Consider the following 25337-nt stretch of genomic DNA (forward strand, 5'->3'; position numbering starts at 1 on the left):
GTTTTTCAACATTATTTACGTGTAGCATTTAATTTTCCCCAGGCTGTTTTCCCTCCACAGTAACATGCCTTATACACTGATGTGCCATAACATTACGACCACCTGCTTCACAGCTTGTTTGTCCATCTCTGGAACTATATACGTAACTGATTCTCCATATCAGGGATACGACAGTTTGTTGGTAGGTTTATGGAGGTATATGGCATTAGATGTTTAGGCACAGATTATGTAACGAGCCACTGATTTGAGTACGCGGTGATGGCGCCCAATAGCGACCCAGACGAGGTTCATATGATTTACATCAGGCGAATTCGGTCGCCGAGACATCAGCGTGAGTTGACTATAATGCTCATCATACCACATGGTTCTGGTTCCGACACACAGACAATTGTAGTGCTGAAAGATGATGCTATTGTCGCGGAAGACATCAAGAATGAAGGGATGCAAGTGGTCCGCAGCTGTCAGTGTGTCTTAAGTTTGTACCACACATCCCTTGCAAGAGCAGGAGAATGTCTCCCATAAAATAATTCTGGTCCCACCAACCTGCGACTGTGCTGTGCTGTATGTTTTGAGCTACCGTTCACATCGATGACGTCGTTTGTGGGGATGACCACCGACCTAGAGTAGCAAAAATATGATAATTCACAGAACAGACACGTTTACACTGATCAACGGTGGAATCTGAATGGTCCCGTGCCCACTGCAATCGTAACTGACAATATCATTGGGTCAATACTTGAAGACGTGGCGGATGCCTGCTGCAGAGCTCTATGTTCAGCAACATGCGATGAGCGGCATGCTGCGAAACGCTTGTGCGCGCCCCAACATTGTGCCCTTCCAGTAGAGGTCCCACAGATCACCACCTATCGCACTTTACAGAGGAGGCAAGCCTCTGAATCCCGCGTTCTGTGAAGAGCTGTGATCGTCCAACCATTTAGCGCATAGTGGTAGTTCCACTGCCCTACTTCCTTCCTTAGATTTTCACGACTATAGCACGTGAACATACGACCAGCTTCGCCGTTTTCGAGATGCTTGTTCACAGGCTCTTCATAATAATAAGCTGCCCTTTGTCAAAGTCGTTTATCTCAATGGAGTTTCAAATTTGCAGCCCACATCTTCACTAGGGTGATCTACCGTCCACATATATGTTGTGCTTACAAATTTTTGTTCCTGCGTCATGTGCCTGCAACCCAACCATGTGGCATCCAAAGTCGCGGGGGCAGTAGTCATAATATTTTGCTTACGAGTCAGTGTATGAAAGGTAAACTCACTTGTCACTACTACAGTAGAATCATTACATTCCTTTTTCACCTGACAAATTTGCCCTTCGAAACTACTCGTATCATTCACATGTGACATGCCATTTTCCAATGAATCTCCTAAATTTTCCATTTCCCCCTATATTTCACCTTTAAAACTCTTTAACTTAGCGTCAAATTGTGCTTGCTGTTTAATAAACCCTTGCTTAATCTCAGAAATCAATCCATTCATTTTACTATTCATATCAGTCCCTAATCCATTTACTCTATTGTTAATGTTCGCGTTAATGTCCCCATTTGTTTCATCATACTTTGTAACATTACTGAAATACTATCTTTCTCATCAAAAGTCTCTGATACTGGCTCACTTTCTGTTGTGGTCGCAGTGAAAGGTATCAGTTTAACACCATTCTCAAATACCATTTGCCTTTTTATTTTCTGAACAGGAAATGGTGCAAACTTAACGTAGCTACAGCCGTGTCTTGTTCATGCTGTTAATTAGCACTTACTCGGTTTGGATAGTCAACATTATTCGTTTGTGATATTTGGAAATTGAATTTGTCACTAATACCATCATTTATAAGTGGTCTGTCAACCAAATCTACCGCCCCCCTGTGTTTCTCACTTATTACAGAGCTGTTGTTTTTCTCCGTGTTCACAGCAAGCAATCAAGAAATAACATAAAAATTCGGAGTTGGAATTAAAGTCTGGGGAGAAGAAATAAAAACTTTGAGGTTTGCCAGTGAAATAGCCAGTGAGATAGCACACAGCGCAGCACAGACGCAGGTTGGTGGGAGCAGAATTATTCTATGGGAGACATTCTCCTGCTCTTGCAAGGGATGTGTGGTACAAAGCAAGAGCGGGCAAAGTCTTGAAAAGAGGATATAAGATGAACGCCAACAAAAGCCAAACGAGGGTAATGGAATGTAGTCGACTTAAATCAGATGATGCTGAGGAAATCAGATTAGTAAATGCGACACTTAAAATAGTAGATGAATTTGGCTATTTGGTCAGAAAAATAAGTGATGATAGTAGAAGTAGAGCGGATATAAAATGTAGACTAGCAATGGCAATGACAAGAAATGCATTTCTGAAGAAGAGAAGTTTGTTAACATCGAGTATAGATTTAAGTGTTAGGAATTCGTTTCTGAAAGTATTTGTCTGGAATGTAGCCATATATGGAACTGAAACATGGACAATAAACTGTTTAGGCAAAGAATAGAAGCTTTTAAATGTGGTGCTACAGAGGAATGCTAAAGGTTTGATGGGTAGAGAAAAGAAATTTGTGGCACAGCTTGACTAGAAGAAGGGATCGGTTAGTAGGACACATTCCGTGCCATCAAAGGATCACCAATTTAGTACTGGAAGAAAGTGTGTGTGTGTGGGGGGGGGGGGGGGTAGGGGAGGGGGGGAGTCGTAGAGGGAGACCAAGAGATGAATAAAGTAAGCAGATTCAGAAGGATTTAGGTTCCAGCAGTTGCTTGTAGATGAAGAGCAAGCACAAGGATAGAGTAGCATAGAGAGCTGCATCAAACCAGTCCTCAGAATGAAGGCCACAACAGCACAGGTTCATTTACACACTCAACTAGATAACACACTAGTTAGCTTTTCCGTTTTTTTTTTTTTTTTTTTTTTGACAGCAGTGCAAGATTTTATTGCTAGTCCGTTCCCCAAATTCTGCTAGGACTGGTACAAAACACGGGCCCCCACGCCGTCCATTGTTGCCAACTGCACCTGACTGCCAGTTCACTACGGTTCGCTGCTGCACGCTGCTCTGTTGCTTTCGTCGTAGTTCGCTGTTCGCTGCCACTTGTCTAAGCCCACGGTTTCTCAAATAAACGCTGATATTGTTGCCTGAACAACTTATCTGCACTGATTCCAAATTCTTCTTCTAGCTTTTAATGTGTAAAATTCTAAGGGACTGCTGAGGTCATCGGCCCCTAGACTGACACACTAATTAAATTAACTTAAAAAATCTTATGCTAAGAACAACACACACACCCACCCACACACACACACACACACACACACACACACACACACACATGCTCGAGGGCGGACCCGAACCTCCGGTGGGCGGGGCCACGCAGTCCGTGATATGGCGTGTCAAACCACGCGGCCATTCCGCGTGCTTCTAGCTTTCAAGTCCGAAGATCATTCTATACATGTATCAATCTCTGTTTTTCTGGTTTTGCATGCTGATCTTAAAGTTCGTTGTGCTGACTGTAAGGAGATCTGTGACTCTGTGAGGTTTCTGTTTGCAGCGGTGGCACCACCAGCAAACTGTGCTCTGTGGGGGGAGGGGGCGTGGGGGGGGGGGATGTATCAGCCCAGAGCGAGGCAGTCAGTGGTGAGCCGAGGACAAGAAAGTTCGGCAAACACTGAACTCGGCCCAGAATACAGTCTGGTGACTTGTATGCAGAACTATGGTGAGTTCGATTGAATTTGGCGTTCCTGGTTACTATTGACGGATGTGGAAGCGACTGCCTGACAGTAGTGGATTTAATCATAGCTAAATTTCCTGGACGGGAGTTATGTTCATATACCGCTTACAGCAGTAGTAGCAAATGTGAAATTAACGCTATGATTCTTCTAAATTCAAGGTGTTCGCCGGGATAAATCTTCAGTCCACTTAGTAACTGCAGTAATGATACTGTTGTTTCAAATTATTTTGATACTATGCTCACAGGAGATGCATCCATTTAATTTTTGTGCAGTTTGTGTAATTAGGAGTGGTTGGCACCTGTATTTTGCATACATTGCTGTAAGTGCAAGTGAAATTGTGTGTAAGTGGCCAAGACTAGACATCTTTTCTTTACGTACGTGAGCTAAGGCCTAGTGATTTTACAGGCAGTTACTATTAAAGTGCTTGCTTGGTAGTTCTTTGAGTTGTCGAAACTTAACTGCCCAGTGTGAGATGAGTACATCATGGTGATTCATGAGAATTAAACGAACTTTGCCTCTTGTGGTCTTAGAACGGTTGGCCTCTCCTGTTAGTCATTGCTAGGTGTTGTGAACCTTTCATAAACCTAGCTCAGATTGGTAAAGGAGAATTATAGTGATTGTTGGTGATCACTGACTCAGATTTCTTTTTAGATTACCTGAGCTCTACACCGTATGTACCTGTACCAGTTGTGCAGTGAACAGTGTGGCCTATTGTGTGTTCCAGTTAGTAATACGACATGCCATTGCAGTGGCTCTCCAATTGTACGCTCTGCTGGCGGAATACTCAAGCTGGTTGCTGGAATTTTTCTGAACTAGTTGCATATTGTCACTGTCAATTTTAATTGGTGCATCTATTTATCGTAGCACCATTAGTTCAACTATTATTTGAATGTAAAGTCAATTATCAAATAGTGGTGAACTGTGTTTACTTTAAATACTTTAATTGCAATCCTTTTAATTTAAATTCAAGTCACTATTTCATACTGTAATTCATTTTTTATCTACTTCTGTATTTGGACTGTAGTAAAATATTAAGCTGATATGTGGCCACATTTAGATTCATTTTGAACTAGTGGTTGTTGAAGTAAATCTTTTTATCATGTTACAGTTTTCTTGAAGCCATCTCTTAATGAAAGAAATATTTGTCACGATTTTAGTTTTTCAGAATCATATGTTATTGAGTTGTAGAGTTGATTGTTCAGGCTTGACTTGGAATGTGAGCATGTGCTCCTTATTATTTCTTGTTTCAGTGTATTTGTTCTTAATAACAAATGTACCAAATTGTCATTATCTTTATTATTCATCCAGACTTCGCTCCATGCAACCATGTGGTACAACAGTCACTTGAACTTTAATGTTTCCAGATGTTAAATACATCATATGTGACAGTGAGCGTTTTTTCCTCTGCTCTCCTACACATGATCCTGATCATAGTTCCAAATAACAATCTTCAAAGGCTACTTCATATCCATCCCCTTTACTGAGTGGTGAAAGATACTGGTTCACTCAACAGAAAGCAATGTGGGAGAAAAGCTGACTAAATAACTGTCAAATTAAGGTTGGGGACTGTATGTGTAAGCCTGTAGTAAAATATCAGGCTTTCAGAAATTTAAATACTTACCTAGAAGGTTTAAAGTTAATTAGACTTTATTGACTCTGAACATAATTTTAAATCGCTATTAAGTCTGCATTTGCATTCAAAAACTTGTATCATTTCAAGTTCACTATCTTTCTGTTTTGCTACAAGTTTTTACATGAAGAGCGGTTAGAGTTTACTGTTCCAACCCTAATCAATTTCACGTTCTAAACAGTGACTGGTCCAAAGTCACTCGTGAGTCACTACATCAAGTTGTTCAGTGGGTTTCCTTGAACAAAGTGATTAGCATACTATTCTGTGAAAGTTCACAAACACATCACGTGGAGCTGTAAGACAATCATATAAAAATCTCGAATTTCTCTTATATGCTTATCGCAAACACAACCAAAGGAACCAATTATTTTCTTCACTTCAGCCAAAATTTTTGTAATGTGGTTCCATATATTCTGCTCAATAAAATAGTTTGTGACAGGCTCTTAATTTCCCTAATTCCTGCTTTAGTGACTTGCCCTTAATCTATTCTTTTCTCTTTATTAATTATGCTTTTGACTGTTTTAATTATTCTCCTCAATGAAAGTAAATTTACACAGATTATAGCTTACTGGTACTTTCAAGTGTCACAACATTGAAGTTACTCTAAGCGTTGGTATCCATAAAAAATTAATTCGTTCAGAAAATCTTTTCTTGCTAATGAGAACTTCTAAACTTACGTATCTGCTTCAGAATATTCAATTCATGCAGGTTCCTTAAATGTTAAAAAGAACTTGATTCAAGGAATTGTCGATCCTTTAAAAAATCTAGAACATAATATTACCATTGTTTACCAGTTTATTCTCTTAAGTTTACATACCATCACATATATTGTAGACAAACAACACTGCCTTTCATATGTCTTTACAGTAATACTTTTGAACACAAATAAAATGCATTACCTCCAAAATCAGGTCATCATTTAAAAACAACTGTTCTTATCACTCTCATCCATTCATATTCCCTCTTCCACACTTTTCTGGTCAGTCATGTCAACAGGATAATGCGCACACCCCATTAAAGCTAAATTTTCTAAGTAAGCATCTATTTTTATAAACATGATCTTCCCTAACTATGAAAACAAAGTACTTTCTTCCTGCACCACTATATTTTTTCCTCAGTAAACTGGTTAGTACCTGGGTTCTGTTTACCATCTTTTCTTCTAACATCTCTTATTCAGTATAAATTATTTCTTCTCAGATTATATCCACTATGGGTTTCCACATACTACCTACCTTGTTTTATAAGATATATCTGGTAATTTTTACAGAGATACTTCAAAATCCGCTTCCTATTTACCATAAAAATGCTTCACCTGTCAGTGTCAATAACCTCTTAGAACATTACTCCATCATCAGTTATTTATTCCTTGAGCAATAATACTTAATTATTCTCTTTTGCAAAATATACTGCCATCTTCTCATACCCAATTACGGTTCATTTTCAGTTACCCATATTTCATTGACATACCTCCAGACAGCAAATAATGTTAAACATGATAGATATAACTCTGCATGTCAGAAGAGGAAGACTGACAACACAAAGGAACAAGACTTTTGGTCAGGTGAATACAGGGTTATAAAAACAAAATCAAATAGGGGTAATGCAGGAGTAAGTTTAATAATGAATAAAAAATAGGAGTATGGGTAAGCTACTACAAACAGCATAGTGAACGCTTTATTGTGGCCAAGATAGACATGAAGCCCATGCCTACTACTGTAGTACAAGTTTATATGCCAACTAGCTCTGCAGATGACGAAGAAATTGATGAAATGTATGATGAGATAAAAGAAATTATTCAGATAGTAAAGGGAGACGAAAATTTAATACTCATGGGTAACTGGAATTCAAGAGGAGGAAAAGGGAGAGAAGGAAATATAGTAGGTGAATATGAATTGGGGCTAAGAAATGAAAGAGGAAGCCACCTGGCAGAATTTTGCGCAGAGCATAACTTAATCATAGCTAACACTTGGTATAAGAATCATGAAAGAAGATTGCATACATGGAAGAATTCTGGAGATACTAAAAGGTATCAGATAGATTATATAATGGTAAGACAGAGATTTAGGAACCAGGTTTTAATTTGTAAGACATTTCCAGGGGCAGATGTGGACTCTGACCACAACCTATTGGTTATGAACTGCAGATTAAAACTGAAGAAACTGCGGAAAGGTGGGAATTTAAAGAGATGGAACCTGGATAAACTGAAAGAACCAGAGGTTGTAAAGAGTTTCAGGTAGAGTGTAAAGGAACAATTGACAGGAATGGGGGAAAGAAATACAGTAGAAGAAGAAGGGGTAGCTTTGAAGAATGAAATAGTGAAGGCAGCAGAGGATCAAGTAAGTAAAAAGACGAGGGCTAGTAGAAATCCTTGGGTAACAGAGATACGGAATTTAATTGATGAAAGGAGAAAACACAAAAATGCAGTTAATGAAGCAGGCAAAAAGGAATACAAACGTCTCAAAAATGATATCGACAGGAAGTGCAAAATGGCTAAGCAGGGATGGCTAGAGGACAAATGTAAGGATGTAGAGGCTTATCTCACGAGGGGTAAGATAGATACCGCCTACAGGAAAATTAAAGAGACCTTTGGAGAAAAGAGAACCACTTTCATTAATATCAAGAGTTCAGATGGAACCCCAGTTCTAAGCAAAGAAGTGAAAGCAGAAAGGCGGAAGGAGTACATAGAGGGTCTATACATGGCGTTGTTCTTGAGGACAATATTATGGAAATGGAAGACGATGTAGATGAAGATGAAATGTGAGATATGATACTGCGTGAAGAGTTTGACCTGAGTAGAAACAAGGCCGCCGGAGTAGACAACATTCCATTAGAACTACTGACAGCCTTGGGAGGGCCAGTCCTGACAAAAATCTACCATCTGGTGAGTAAGATATATGAGACAGGCGAAATACCCTCAGACTTCAAGAAGAATATAATAATTCCAATCCCAAAGAAAGCTGGTGTTGAAAGATGTGAAAATTACTGAACTATCAGTTTAATAAGTCACAGCTGCAAAATACTAACACGAGTTCTTTACAGACGAATGGAAAAACTGATAGAAGCCGACCTCGAGGAAGATCAGTACGGATTCCGTAGAAATGTTGGAACACGTGAGGCAATACTGACCCTACGACTTATCTTAGAAGAAAGATTAAGGAAACGAAAACCTAGGTTTCTAGCATTTGTAGACTTAGAGAAAGCTTTTGACAATGTTGACTGGAATACTCTCTTTCAAATTCTGAAGGTGGCAGGGGTAAAATACAGGGAGCGAAAGGCCATTTACAATTTGTACAGAAAGCAGATGGCAGTTGTAAGACTCGAGGGACATGAAAGGAAAGCAGTTGTTGGGAAGGGAGTGAGACAGGGTTGTAGCCTATCCCTGATGTTATTCAATCTGTATATTGAGCAAGCAATAAAGGAAACAAAAGAAAAGTTCGGTGTAGGTATTAAAATCCATGGAGAAGAAATAAAAAAATTGGGGTTCACCGATGACATTGTAATCCTGTCAGAGACAGCAAAGGAGTTGGAAGAGCAGTTGAACGGAATGGACAGTGTCTTGAAAGGAGGGTATAAGATGAACATTAACAAAAGCAAAACAAGGATAATTGAATGTAGTCGAATTAAGTTGGGTGATGCTGAGGGAATTAGATTAGGAAATGAGACACTTAAAGTAGTAAATGAGTTTTGCTCTTTGGGCAGCAAAAAACTGATGATGGTCGAAGTAGAGCGGATATAAAATGTTGACCGTCAATGGCAAGGAAAGCGTTTCTGAAGAAGAAAAATTTGCTAACATCGAGTATAGATTTAGGCGTCAGGAAGTCGTTTCTGAAAGTATTTGTATGGAGTGTAGCCATGTATGCAAGTGAAACATGGACGATAAATAGTTTAGACAAATAGAGAATAGAAGCTTTAGAAATGTGGTGCTACAGAAGAATGCTGAAGATTAGGTGGGTAGATCATATAACTAATGAGGAGGTATTGAATAGAATTGGGGAGAAGTGGAGCTTGTGGCACAACTTCACTAGAAGAAGGGATCAGTTGGTAGGACACGTTCTGAGACATCGAAGGATCACCAATTTAGTATTGGAGGGCAGCATGGAGGGAAAAAATCGTAGAGGGAGGCCAACAGATGAATACACTAAGCAGATTCAGAAGGATGTAGGCTGCAGTAGGTACTGGGAGATGAAGAAGCATGCACAGGATAGAGCAGCATGGAGAGCTGCATCAAACCAGTCTCAGGACTCAAGACCACAACAACAACAACAACTGGAGTATCTGGTGATCATCACTAACTTAGCATTTCGAAGAGTGCAATACCCTGGGATGTCGCACTGCCTCTAAATAATAAAGAATGTTGAGGACGATAGATGTACATCAAATTACAGTAGAAAGCTATTGAGAATATGAACAAAAAGTTAAGTGATAATAAGAGTATCATTTGATCGTCAGTTACCTATCATTACAAATAATGCAATGCCCTCCAAGATTGTTATTCCCAGATCCTAACAAATTTATGAATTCCTCCAACTGCTCGTCCATTTTATTATGTAATGCCAACACGTCCTCTGAATCCACCACCATTTCCTCAATATATTTATTACACCCTTCCAATGTTCTATTTCCCACAGTAACTTATCGAAATATTATCCCTTTCCTCACTTGTCAGTTTCTCTTTATTCGAAAAGGATAGCACTATTTTTCTGCTTTTTATTTGCAAAAACCGCAAAATCCTGATTAAAGTTCAGTTTCCCTTTATATTTATTAACAGTATGGTATTCTGCCTTATGGCAGGTCTAGTCATGGGTCAAGCCTCGTCCACCTATGTCTGTCCATAGCTAGTCTTTTCATTTCTGAATATTAGTCTCCTTTGATATTGTCCAGCATCTGGTATCCCCTTTTTCCTCTTCCCCTTTTTCCCTCCACCATTCCTTCTGTTCCTTCGTTCAGTAAACAGTCCCATCTCAAATAATGTCGAATCCAGTTCCGTTTCCTCTTTCTGATGACTTTCAGCATGTTTCTTTCTTCTCCAACTCTTCTTAATACTTCTTCGTTCCTTATTTGGTCTTCGCATTTCACTTTTTCCATTCGTCTCCACATCCACATCTGTAGTTCCTCCAATCTTCTTTCATCTTCCTTCCTCAATGTCTAGTTCTCTGCACCATATAGTGCAACGCTCCTGATATAGCATCTGGCAAGTCTTTCCCTCCGATCTTTGTTCAGTGGTCCACAAAGTAATTTCTGTTTCCTCTTGAATCCTTCTTTTGCCATTGCAATTCTTTTCCTGATTTATGTTGTGCAATAAATATCATTCATTGTTGAACTTTCCAAGTAATTGAAGTTATTAACCTGCTCTATTTCCTCACCCCCTATTTTCATATGGCATTTTCTCCCCTTTCCTCCAATTACCATGCTTTTCATTTTCTTTTTGTTAATCCTCATTCCATATTTCCCTAATTTTTGTTTAGATTATCTAATATTTTTTCCATTTCTCTTGCACTCTCTGCCATAACCATGTCGTCTGCAAATCTTATACACTACACTCTCCGACCCCCTATACAAACACCTCTCCTTCCATCAAAAAGTTCACTAATAAATTCCTCCAGATATATATTGAACAGTGTTGGTTATAAACAACAGCCTTGTCTTACACCTCTTCCCAATTTAATTTCTTCACTCATCATACCTCCTATTCTTACTCTTGCTCTCTGGTTCAAATACATCCCTCCAGTCAACTCCATGTTACCTTAGAATTTCCATCAGTTTGTCCCATCTGAGACAGTCTAAAGCCTTCTCAAGATCAATGAACACAATATACATCTTCCTTTTCTTCTCCATGTACTTCTCCCTTATCACTCTCTGCAGCCCAGTGGCATCTCTAGTTCCCACTCCTCGCCTGAAACCAAATTGTTCATCCCCTATCATGCAATTCAGCTTTCCATATAGCCTTCTGTTAAGCGTCCTCAGCAAGACTTTGGCTCCATGCGATATCAGGCTCACTGTTCTGTGTTCCTCACACGTTTTGCTGTTCTTTTTCTTTTCTATTGGTATTAAGATACTTTCTGTAAAGTCCTTTGGCCATTTTCCTGTCATGTATATTTGATTCCAAAATTCGATCAACTTCCTTTTCCTTTCTTTTTCCAATGACTTTCACAGTTCCGCAGGAATATCACCAGTTCCCATTTCCTTTGCATTTTTCATCTCCTTCATAGATTCTTCAGTCTGACTAGCTAGTATTGCATTTCCTTTGTCATCATCTGTAACTTTATCTTCTTCTTGTATCCTGAGGTCATCACCACTTGGTCACCCGTGTGCACCATTTAGCCATCCCGTATATTCTTCCCATCTTCTCACTATGTCTTTGGCTTTTTATTGGAAAAGTCTGTATAAATTGACGTATCAACTCTCATACCCAGAATAATAAGGAAGCTGTGATTCGACTCAACCTCGGCGAAGATCAGTTTGGATTCTGCAGAAATGTTGGAACACGTGAGGCAATACTGACCCTACGACTTATCTTAGAAGAAAGATTAAGGAAAGGAAAACCTAGGTTTCTAGCATTTGTAGACTTAGAGAAAGCTTTTGACAATGTTGACTGGAATACTCTCTTTCAAATTCTAAAGGTGGCAGGGGTAAAATACTGGGAGCGAAAGGCTATTTACAATTTGTACAGAAACCAGATGGCAGTTATAAGAGTCGAGGGGCATGAAAGGGAAGTAGCGGTTGCGAAGGGAGTGAGACAGGGTTGTAGCCGATCCCCGATGTTATTCAATCTGTATATTGAGCAAGCAGTAAAGGAAACAAAAGAAAAATTCGGAGTAGGTATTAAAGTCCAAGGAGAAGAAATAAAAACTTTGAGGTTCGCCGATGACATTGTAATTCTGTTAGAGACGGCAAAGGACTTGGAAGAGCAGTTGAACAGAATGGACAGTGTCTTGAAAGGAGGATATAAGATTAACATCAACAAAAGCAAAACAAGGATAATGGAATGTAGTCGAATTAAGTCGGGTGATGCTGAGGGAATTAGATTAGGAAATGAGACACTTAATATAGTAAAGGAGTTTTGCTATTTGGGGAGCAAAATAACTGATGATGGTCGAAATAGAGAGGATATAAAATGTAGGCTGGCAGTAGCAAGGAAAGCGTTTCTGAGGAAGAGAAATTTGTTAACATCGAGTATAGATTTAAGTGTCAGGAAGTCGTTTCTGAAAGTATTTGTATGGAGTGTAGCCATGTATGGAAGTGAAACATGGACGATAAATAGTTTGGACAAGAAGAGAATAGAAGCTTTCGAAATGTGGTGCTACAGAAGAATGCTGAAGATTAGATGGGTAGATCGCATAACTAATGAGGAGGTATTGAACAGAATTTGGGAGAAGAGGAGATTATGGCACAACTTGACAAGAAGAAGGGACCGGTTGGTAGGACATGTTCTGAGGCATCAAGGGATCACCAATTTAGTATTGGAGGGCAGCGTGGAGGGTAAAAATCGTAAAGGGAGACCAAGAGATGAATACACTAAGCAGATTCAGAAGGATGTAGGTTGCAGTAGGTACTGGGAGATGAAGAAGCTTGCACAGGATAGAGTAGCATGGAGAGGTGCATCAAACCAGTCTCAGGACTGAAGAGAACAGCAACAGTATTTCAACTACATATCACTTATTTTTATAGGCAGCATTACTACATGTTTAACAGTTTCTTCATCTTCTCTGTAGTATCAATTACCGTAAGACCTAAAAACCATCTGTTGACTTCTGACCTAAAGCAGCCACTGCCTGCTTAATACTGTAGCTTTCATAGTGTACAAACAAAGTGATGGGCATCTGTCCTGTCTTTCCTCAGTGTTTTTGACTTTAGATTTCTCCAGTAAAATTTGCACAGTTTCCCATCTCTCAGTACCTTCTAAATGTCTAGATATTAGGCATATATTTCTAGGATTGCTCTCATTGTTCGTCCTCTTGACACTGGTTATCTGTCCAACAATGACAAGTCAAGACACATGTAAAAATCTACCTTCTCTCCCACAACCTACTGGAATTCACTTTCAACTTTACCTCTCTGCACATTTCCACTGATCATTTAACCCCTGTTGTGGTCTTTCTCTGTCTGCACATTTCCCTTTAACACAAGCGCATCCTATCAGACTGTCTCCAAGCATTTCCCCATATTTCCCTCCTCTGGATTCTGCAGTCTTTCATTATCTGTGCTCTTCACTTCTTCCTGAGCAGATTCCTCTTCCAATATTGGTGTGCGGCGTCTCCTTAGAGCACTCCAGTTACGGCTGTTGACAGTGAAGGTACCCATTTCTCGAAACTGTTGTCAAACTGTGGCTAAAGGGTATGCAATGGAGTTAGACGTTGAGGAAAACGATCTTGATAAAAGCGACGAGCAATTTTCCCATTACCATGAACTTCGCCATACAGTAGGATGATGTCGGTGTCTTCTGTAAATGTGAACTCAACGACGTTGTTCTAACACTCATAGACATGTGAATGAAGATCGAACCAAGTCAGAAGGGTAGGCTATATGTCGAATGACATCAGCTGATGCGAAGTAAGGAGCCTCCACCATGGCTTCCCTGTTAAATACCTACCTAGCAAACTTTTAAAATGCCTGCAACACAGAAATTATACGTTTCTGGGCATGGGTTCAAAATCAGAATATTGTCTATATGTGATTGGAGGCTTTCGCGGGCGTTGTCAGTTACCAATAACTTCTTTGGTAGGGTTAGCTATTAACTCAAAGCTATCAGAACTGAACGAAGTATCACATAAATGATGGATATCAAGGTTGTTATATGTCGAAGTGCAGGGTATCATAATTAATGATATTAACTTCCTCATAATAGTGGCATGTTGAGCTCTGTGGTTCAGCATTAAATGACTTGAAGAAATACAACAAATAAACAACTTCTTACGCAGCTTTATTTATACCAAGGCGCGTTTCAGGTTTTTGCTTATTTTCAACTGGCTTTACACATCAATACTCCATCAATATACTTTTAACGTTTTGTTGACTGCATTTTGAGCATTGCAGCCACCTTTTATTCGTTAACTTATAGCTGTGTTTTTGCATTTATGAGCATAGCTCAGACACTTCACTGATGCATAAGATGATGAAGGTATAAATGTCTTACGCCGTCTGAAGACTGGTGAAATACCTAAAATTTTCTTGGTGTTCATGAAGTTTTATTAAAACTGTCTGGTAGCTCCAGGTTTTCAAGAAATAAAACGGTATTATCGGAGCCACAAGACCATTTGAAGGGAATGCATGTTCTCATGAAAGAGATTGTGAGATAGATATCAACAAAAGTAAAACAAGGTTAATAAATGTAGCCAAATTAAATCAGGTCATGCCAATACAATTAGATTAGAATATAAGGCACTAAAAGTAAGACACAGGTTTTACTGTTTTGGAAGCATAGTAACTAACAATAGCACAATTCGAGGGGGCATAAAATGCATATTGACAATCACAAGAAAAGAATTTCTAAAAAAGAGAAATTTAATACAATGTGGACTTTTGCAACCACTGTTTACTCCAATTAAAACTTACTGGTAGTTGCTGTTATATCTCAGAAAATTTATCCAGCATGTACTTGTGAAACTAGTGTAAGCTACTGTAAGGAAGTGTGGATTATGGTAGTTTTCCTAACAACTTTGGTCAGTTAAAATCACAATCACGTTACCTGTAGGCTAGTCGTGTTGCATGCCTGTCAGGTGATACCTTACTTTGCTGCTTTGTTTGCGTGTGTAATCAGTGTCTTACTAGATGCCCCTAGAAACTCGAAGTAAATAGCCACGTAGAAACTGTGTGTGGATGCATATAGGCCCACGTAACCTACGGAATATTTTAGTTCTCTATAGTTGTCCTCCTGTCTCTCATTCAAAAATAAACAGTAGTTATAGAAATATTGAAATTGATATACACTCCTGGAAATTGAAATAAGAACACCGTGAATTCATTGTCCCAGGAAGGGGAAACTTTATTGACACATTCCTGGGGTCAGATACATCACATGATTACACTGACAGAACCACAGGCACATAGACACAGGCAACAGAGCATGCACAATGTCGGCACTAGTACAGTGTATATCCACCTTTCGCAGCAATGCAGGCTGCTATTCTCCCATGGAGACGATCGTAGAGATGCTGGATGTAGTCCTGTGGAACGGCTTGCCATGCCATTTCCACCTGGCGCCTCAGTTGGACCAGCGTTCGTGCTGGACGTGCAGACCGCGTGAGACGACGCTTCATCCAGTCCCAAACATGCTCAATGGGTGACAGATCCGGAGATCTTGCTGGCCAGGGTAGTTGACTTACACCTTCTAGAGCACGTTGGGTGGCACGGGATACATGCGGACGTGCATTGTCCTGTTGGAACAGCAAGTTCCCTTGCCGGTCTAGGAATGGTAGAACGAGGGGTTCGATGACGGTTTGGATGTACCGTGCACTATTCAGTGTCCCCTCGACGATCACCAGTGGTGTACGGCCAGTGTAGGAGATCGCTCCCCACACCATGATGCCGGGTGTTGGCCCTGTGTGCCTCGGTCGTATGCAGTCCTGATTGTGGCGCTCACCTGCACGGCGCCAAACACGCATACGACCATCATTGGCACCAAGGCAGAAGCGACTCTCATCGCTGAAGACGACACGTCTCCATTCGTCCCTCCATTCACGCCTGTCGCGACACCACTGGAGGCGGGCTGCACGATGTTGGGGCGTGAGCGGAAGACGGCCTAACGGTGTGCGGGACCGTAGCCCAGCTTCATGGAGACGGTTGCGAATGGTCCTCGCCGATACCCCAGGAGCAACAGTGTCCCTAATTTGCTGGGAAGTGGCGGTGCGGTCCCCTACGGCACTGCGTAGGATCCTACGGTCTTGGCGTGCATCCGAGCGTCGATGCGGTCCGGTCCCAGGTCGACGGGCACGTGCACCTTCCGCCGACCACTGGCGACAACATCGATGTACTGTGGAGACCTCACGCCCCACGTGTTGAGCAATGCGGCGGTACGTCCACCCGGCCTCCCGCATGCCCACTATACGCCCTCGCTCAAAGTCCGTCAACTGCACATACGGTTCACGTCCACGCTGTCGCGGCATGCTACCAGAGTTAAAGACTGTGATGGAGCTCCGTATGCCACGGCAAACTGGCTGACACTGACGGCGGCGGTGCACAAATGCTGCGCAGCTAGCGCCATTCGACGGCCAACACCGCGGTTCCTGGTGTGTCCGCTGTGCCGTGCGTGTGATCATTGCTTGTACAGCCCTCTCGCAGTGTCCGGAGCAAGTATGGTGGGTCTGACACACCGGTGTCAATGTGTTCTTTTATCCATTTCCAGGAGTGTAGTTTCATTCAGGTTTTATCCGAAAACTGTTGATTTGTAACGATAAATAGAAGGATGTTGTAGTAAAAATAAAGCAACACAGCTTTATTACATATCACTACAAAACACAATTTCCTTAGCAAAAGATAAAATTTAAAAGAAAAATGTGAAACAGAAACATATCAAACATTGCTTCAATACTTCTTCGAGCTTGTGTAAAACATGGTTTTGTTACAGCCAAACAACCTTTGGACTCCTGCTTTTGATCATGATGAAGAACGTTCTACTGAGCGCTAAATAGCAAAAATAATTATATAGATTTTTTTGTCTTTATGCACGAAAACTGTACTTGCATCAAAAGTAACTGTTTCGGCTACGTAAAAGGGCAGAAGTTACGTGAGCAGCTATTTTTTCTACTTATAAAATGTAATTTTTATTTTTTAAGGGCATAAAATACACAATGGACTAACACTGATAAATGTGCAGTTCTAATTACCTGCAAACAAACAAAGAGAAGTCGTTAGATGTCAGTCCGTCTCCCACATATGCATCTGTGTTTCTTTCCTTAGCAATGCTACCAATTCTGCTGGAAACCCTACCATTCATTACAAAGTTTATGTATTTTACCAAAACTATCGAACTTTGGTTTTCGTAGAGAACAGCTCTAGTCCCACAGTCAGAGAGAAACTTCAGGGGGTATTTATATGTATCGACCACAGCTTTTCTGTCCAAAAGTCTTGACTGAAGACTGAGAAATGTGTTCATATCAAATAAAAATTTAAATTTTAGAAACTATTTTCCTGAAGGAATTTTTCTAGAATATAGCCATATACGGGAGTGAAAGGTGGACAATAAGCAGTTCAGGTAAGAAGAAAATAAGACTGAATAGAAGAGTGTTGAAAAGTAGATGACCAAATCGAGTTACTGACGAGGAAGTACTAAATCGAACTGACGAAAGAAGAAATGTATGGCACAATTTTACTAACGAGAACAACACAGCACACGTCATAACTCGATTTCACAGAAACTTCGCTCAGTGGAACATCCGTAGATTCGCAACCGTTTGTCAGAAAACGACGGTAAGTAGTTCTTATCTGCCGGATCACCGCCTCATGTTTAAACCTCATGATCACGAGTGAATTACACGGCTGACATGGACGCGAGGGAACGCGAATAATTACTCCAATCTAACGCACACCTGAAGTGAAAGTACGTTGGTGACTTCAACATTTAACACCCAAGAAATGCGTCATTTATGTTTTACAGAATGCAGCGATAATCCCGGCGGCTGTAGGCTGTTACTTGCATCGCCTCTTGTACCTGTTGAACTAACAAATCTATGATGGCCTAAAACCTCCCTATGTTTCTATGAAGCAGAAAAGACATTTGGCCTTGTACACTCACCAAGGCTGAACGATGTATACAATGTTGCCCTCAGAAATTCTCGAAAGAGCGTCAACTATAACTGCTCATATCGTGTCCTTCACCACCGATATATACGAGAAATCGGGCGGAAATTCCGTTGACACAGAGCTTTGCGAATGAACAAATTGTTCAGAGACCATCATGTGCTCCGTTCAACACACGACACCCCCAGAGAGAGGTGCCCAAATTATCCCTACGTAATTGACTATATTGTCACTAACTTCCTCCACTGTACCGCAGCTTCTCTTGGAAATATGGAAATTTCTGGTAAGATTTTATGGGACCAAACTGCTGAGGTCATCGGTCCATAAGCTTACTTAATCTAACTTAAATTTGCCCAACGGACAACACACACACTCATGGCAGAGGGAGGGCTCGAACCTCCGACGGGGGTTTTGGGGGGGGGGGGGGGGGGGGGGGGAGGGGGAAGCCGGAAGCCGCGCGAACATTGGTAAGACCCCCAAGATCGCGCGGCTACCCAGCGCGGCCCAGGTTCTCTCCTTTCCACGACTGGTACCGTCCAGTGGGCGTGCATGTTACTGTCTATCGTCGCTTACTCGGCCAATAAGAATCTCCGAAACAAACTTCTGCGTATGCTGGCTCCTTCCTGACCAATCAGCGTTCCAGGTTCCCGTCTTGCGTTAAGAGCTCCACGAGGCTGGGTGCTCAGCATGTGAAGCACATGCACTGTCTACAGTAACATCACGTGGTTTTACTTCTTACGGAAGGCCTATGAAGCTGCATTTTGTGCGTTTGTCTCGTGCAAATCCAAGGGCTGTGTCCACTGTTCATTACCTGGCCTCCCTGCTGCTGCGACGGCCCCTCTGTTATGACTCGCTAAATGTATTTCCCTGTCGTACTTCTGCTTTGTCAACTGGCAATGCACTTTCACTTCGTTTCCACTTTACTAACCAAATATTACGTATTTATCTGCACGCGAAGGAGATAGGAATTGTTAGTATCGTATTCATGCAAGCCACCTGTGTTGTTATTACGCTTCGTACTATGAGATTACCTAATTGCATTCAAAATATGGTTTGTGACATATTACACGAATCGGCTTAACGAGAGATATCGACCTAACGAGGTAAATTATCATGTTAGGTGGTGAAAATTATCCTGTCACCTAACAGGTTAGGGGATACAAGGGCGTCATATTAATTGTAAAATTACAACTTGGTTCCAGAATAAGTGTTATACATTTATTTATGTGTATCACGGTATTTTCAGGAGCCACAAACTATTTAAATTTTATTCTTAAATCTATTCTTAATTCTTATATTTTTTTCTTATCTTTATTCTTCAGGAAGATTCGGTCATTCCCTTGGATGATACCGACCGTAGAAACATTGGAAACATAGAAATTCCGAACAATACCAGCGTCATGTAAGGCAGATACACCACAGTGACATTTCTTTACACTGATCTCACTCGGCAAAGACACATCCTTAATATTGCTGAAGATTTCACGCGCTGGAAATAATTTCACAGGAAACCACGTACAACTGATCTCTTTTCCGACAAGTGGCGCTTGAAACTGGTTATGAATCAAGATACACCACATGAATTTCGCCGCAAAGAATTTAAATTGCTCATTTATTGTCTTTTTTCTTTTTGATTTACTCACAATACACTTAGCAGATGGATAGGGACAACGTTATTTTTCTGTACATTGGAAAATATCCATGAAGGAGTCTTCTATGAATATGGGTAGATAAATGAAAACCAAAAATAAAACATAATAATCAAGTGTCGAACTGCTGGCCGGGGAGGCCAGCGGGTCTAGGCGCTACAGTCTGGAACCACGCGACCGCTACTGTCGCAGGTTCGAATCCTGCCTGGGGCATGGATGTGTGTGATGTCCATAGGTTAGATAGGTTTAAGTAGTTCTAAGTTCTAGGGAACTGATGCCTTAGAAGTTAAGTCCCATAGTGCTCAGAGCCATTTGAACCAAAGTGGTCTATAGATGTGCTGAACAGGGACGTGAAAGTATGAAGCCGTGACTCTAACCATCATACCATCGCTTCGGCTGGATTATGTACTCGCTAAAAGGCTCGTAAAGTATCTCGGAAACTTTCGCCATCGTTTTATCAGAAACGGTCCAGTATCTACGGACAAGGTGAGAAACGTGTTCGCTTACTTTGACCACTTGTAAGACGTCGTGGTCTCCTGACCTTTATTGCTTACATATTCCGCCTTCATAATCATATTCTGCACATCAAGACGCTGCATTCGAATCTGAACTCGATAAGATAAAGTCAATGTTGTATGAATTCATGTAAACGATATGCAAGTAACAAGTGCACATTGGGGTTGAAATACTCGAGGCTGGCATACACACATACATTCCAGACACAATGGTCACAAGAGCTTTGATTTTGAGAGAGAGACAGACCAAACACCGGGAGGCTGGTCCCTTCAGAGGATGAGTCAACCTTGGCCACCCGTGGAGCAGACAGCATGTGCCCGAGTGAAAGGGGGAATGACTCTGTGTTCGGCTTAAAAGCAAATTCCGGTACATTGTGTGGGAGCGTCGAACCTATGCATTCTTTACACATAGCACGCAGTTTCAGAGATTTTCAGTGAGAGACAGCAAACGCCGATACTACAGATTTCCGGATTGTTCACCTTAAATGAAACGTCATTCTCCCGTTTTAGAAGAGCAATGCTGATTGGCAGTCGATATTTCTGACGCCTTGAGCTGAAGGAGTAATGGAAGAGACCGAAAGATATACCCCTTCACATCTGGCGTGGAGAGGCGCTGTTCTGTTGTTGCTGTTGGAGTGAGGAACAAGTCTCTCCTCAGTACTTCACTGGGAGAGCACCTCTATCGAGAGTGTATCAAAATGCGACTCTATATTGAGTCCTTGCAATTAAATATTGTTCACTGTGTTGGCCAACACACTTATTGTGCGGTGTTAAACGCCTGCGAGCGAATTTTTGAGTGGCATTGAGGTGGACTGGTTATCTGACTGGTGTACCACGCCAATAGTTAGACTAGGGGCGAATAGGAAGAATAGGGAGAGTTTGATTGGCGAAGGTCATCGAGATAGAACGAGAGTTATCTTATTTGTCAGCAGCGAGCGGCGCAGACAGCAGTCATTGCAGCTTACGGTATTGTGCGCTACAGCTACTGCGGAGCCCCATATTTCCTCCACAACAGTACACTTCACTGCATTCCACACGCGACATCATAGACCGTACCTAACAACATTCTAAGGGATAATTATCCAAGTTGAGAAGGCGCGCCTCTCAGTCATTCTGCCAAGTCAATAACAATCTTAAACTTTGTATAGAAATTTCATTAGCGAATCCTATCCTTGAGAGGTAACTTCACATTCCGAAAAGAACCAGGATATAAATTGTTCAATTCGTAACTAAAAGTGCCATTATGATTTCTCAGAATTTTTGCAAAATAAATAATAATGTTTTTCTTACACTAACTAGCACTACTCCAGTACCCAAGTATCACACTAGTTACGTAAGAAATTTTGTGAATTTTTGTGTCATCTCCTTACAGCGGACAACGCCAGAAGATATTTATTGCTGAAAGTTTTCAGGCATTTCTCTTTAGAACGTTAGGAGCGTCTGTCTGATGTCTGTAGTAGTGTGGGGGTGGAAATCGCATCTTGCAGGAGCCACAGGGTAAAGGGTACATCTCAGATTAATCCGTTGCGCAGAATAACAAAATAGCAGATCAACCCCACTCTCACGCCCTCTTCCACTGAAGGAAATTTCTGGGTAATCGGGCTATGGCACTCGCCATGTTCTCCTAGTAAGCAAGGAATCAGTTGATAAAACACACCCTGAGGCGGAATCGTCAGTTTGATAATGGACGGAAATGTGTGGAGTAAAAATAATAGAATGAAACCAAGGCTTGAGAAGACAAAACAGGCTCAAATAGACGTAGGATACAGTAGTTATGCAGAGATAAAGGGAGGCCAGCACAGAGTAGAGTATCGTGAATAACTGCATGAGAACAGTCTTCCAAATGACGTGGCCGACAACACGGCAGCTGTTCAGTTGTGGACGAGACGAGCATGCAGGATTTCGCAGAGCAGTGTCAGTGAGGCCGCAGCCAGTCCGAGCACGAACAGCGCGCCGGCGGGCGCGCAGTGGCGCAGCGTGAGCGGCGTGGGGGCCGAGTCGCCGGTGGCGCCGCGCGGCGGCATCGTCTGCAGGCGCAGCCGGTGCCACGTGAGGCTGGAGCTGAGGAGGGGCACGCCCGCATCGCGCAGGCGCAGCAGCGACACGTCCAGCAGGCGCAGGTGGCGCCAGCCGCGGCGGACGACGAACGACACGTAGGCGGGCGACAGCACGCGCTGCGCCGCGCACCGAACGCACCCCAGCGAGTTCCTGCAGTCCGTAATGCCGTTAGGCACCAATGGAGCTCAAGAATTTGACGTAGCTACTGCTGGCGTTTGCAGTTCACACAGAAGTACGTATTCTGCAAGAAGTCATCATCATCATCATCATCATCATCATTTAAGACTGATTATGCCTTTCAGTCTGGAGCAGAGTCCCCCTTATAAAATTCCTCCATGATCCCCTGTTCAGTGCTAACATTGGCGCCTCTTCTGATGTTAAGCCTATTACTTCAAAATCATTCTTAATCGAATCCAGGTACCTTCTCCTTGGTCTCCACGACTCCTCCTACCCTCTACTGCTGAACCCATGAGTCTCTTGGGTAACCTTGCTTCTCCCATGCGTGTAACATGACCCCACCATCTAAGCCTGTTCGCTCTGACTGCTACATCTATATAGTTCATTCCCAGTTTTTCTTCGATTTCCTCATTGTGGACACCCTCCTGTCACTGTTCCCATCTACTAGCACCCGCAATCATCCTAGCTACTTTCATATCCGTAACTTCAACCTTATTGATAAGGTAACCTGAATCCACCCAGCTTTCGCTCCCATACAACAAAGTTGGTCGAAAGATTGAACGGTGCACAGATAACTTAGTCTAGGTACTAACTTCCTTCTTGCAGAAGAGAGTAGATCGTAGCTGAGCGCTCACTGCATTAGCTTTGCTACACCTCGCTTCCAGTTCTTTCACTATGTTGCCATCCTGTGAGAATATGCATCCTAAGTACTTGAAACAGTCCACCTGTTCTAACTTTGTTCCTCCTATTTGGCACTCAATCCGTTTATATCTCTTTCCCACTGACATTACTTTCATTTTGGAGATGATAATCTTCATACCATAGTCCTTACATTTCTGATCTAGCTCTGAAATATTACTTTGCAAACTTTCAATCGAATCTGGCATCACAACTAAGTCATCCGCTTATGCGAAACTGCTTATTTTGTGTTCACATATCTTAATCTCACCCAGCCAGTCTATTGTTTTCAGCATATGATCCATAGATAATATAAACAACAGTAGAGACAGGTTGCAGCCTTGTCTTACCTCTGAAACTACTCTGAACCATGAACTCAATTTACCGTCAACTCTAACAGCTGCCTGACTATCTATGTAAAGACCTTTAATTGCTTGCAAAAGTTTGCCTCCCATTCCATAATCTCGTAGAACGGGCAATAACTTCTTCCTACGAACCCAGTCAAAGGCTTTTTTTAGATGTATAAAGCGTAGATACAATTTCCTGTTCCGCTCGTAACACTTCTCCATTATTTGCAGTAAACTAAAGATCTAGTACTGACAAACTCCAGGAGGCCTAAACCCACACTGATTTTCATCCAATTTGTCCTCAACTAACACTCGCACTTTCCTTTCAACAATACCTGAGAAGATTTTACCCACAACGCTGATTAAAGAGAACCTCTGTAGTTGTTACAATCTTTTCTGTTTCCATGTTTAAAGATTGGTGTGGTTACTGCTTTCCTCCAGTCTGATGGAACCTGTCCCGACTCGCACTGCAAGAAAATCAGTGGTTTATAATTGAGTTGCTTCCTACTAAATACGGATAACTCTCAAAAAATTTAAACTTCAGATTTTGTCGATTTTTGGTTCTTGAGACACAGATGTATCGATTGGAACAAAAACGAGACGGCATCACTGTCTTCCCGTTTGTAGAGAGCGAACTGAACTTAGCAGTTGTATGTAACAGATGGACTACTCCAGGAGTTGTCACGTTCGAGGAGCAACATGTATCACGCCTGCAAATCAAGATGGCCAATCTGTGATTTTGGCTGTAACCTTTAATTAACTGCACCACTGATTTTAATAAGATGAACATTTAGAGTTTGAAGTTTCAAATAATGATTTAAAAAAAAAGAAACTAGAAAATGAAAGAAGGTAGACATTTATCGCTTTTAATAAGCTATACTGTTGTATTTGTTACATTTTCCGTATCACAAAGAATTATTTTCTACCGTAACAAGGAATGTGCAGGTAATTAAGTTAATGTAGCCTTGATACGCCTGGGCATTGAGTCTAACAGAGCTTGGATGGCGTGTACAGGTACAGCTGCCATGCAGCTTCAACACGATACCACAGTTCATCAAGTATAGTGACTGGCGTATTGTGACGCCTGTTGCTCGGTTACCATTGACCAGACGTTTTCAATTGGTGAGAGATTTGAAGAATGTGCTGGCCAGGGCAGCAGTCGAACATTTTCTGTATCCAGAAAGGCCCGTACAGGACCGACAACATGCGGTCGTGCATTATCCTGCTTAAATGTAGGGTTTCGCAGGGATCGAGTGAAGGGTAGAGCCACGGGTCGTAACACATCTGAATTGTAACGTCCACTGTTCAAAGTGCCGTCAATGCGAAGAAGAGTTGACCGACACGTGTAACCAATGGCAACCCATACCATCACGTCCGGTGATACGCCAGTATGGCGATGACGAATACACGCTTCCAATGTGCGTTCACCGCGATGTAGCCAAACACGAATGCGACCATCGTGATGCTGTAAACAGAACCTGGATTCATGCGAAAAAATGACCTTTTACCATTCGTGCACCCAGGTTCGACGTCGAGTACACAATCGCAAAAAATGGTTCAAATGGCTCTGAGCACTATGGGACTCAACTGCTGTGGTCATAAGTCTCCTAGAACTTAGAACCTAACTAACCTAAGGACATCACACACATCCATGCCCGAGGCAGGATTCGAACCTGCGACCGTAGCAGTCGCACGGTTCCACACAATCGCAGGCGGTCCTGTCTGTGATACAGCGTCAAGGGTAACAGCAGCCATGGTTTCCGAACTGATAGTCCACGCTGCAGCATGCGTCGTCGAACTGTTCGTGCAGATGGTTGTTGTCTTGCAAACGTCCCCATCTGTTG

Source organism: Schistocerca piceifrons, chromosome 3 (genome assembly GCF_021461385.2).
Source record: "Schistocerca piceifrons isolate TAMUIC-IGC-003096 chromosome 3, iqSchPice1.1, whole genome shotgun sequence".
NCBI lineage: Eukaryota > Metazoa > Arthropoda > Insecta > Orthoptera > Acrididae > Schistocerca > Schistocerca piceifrons.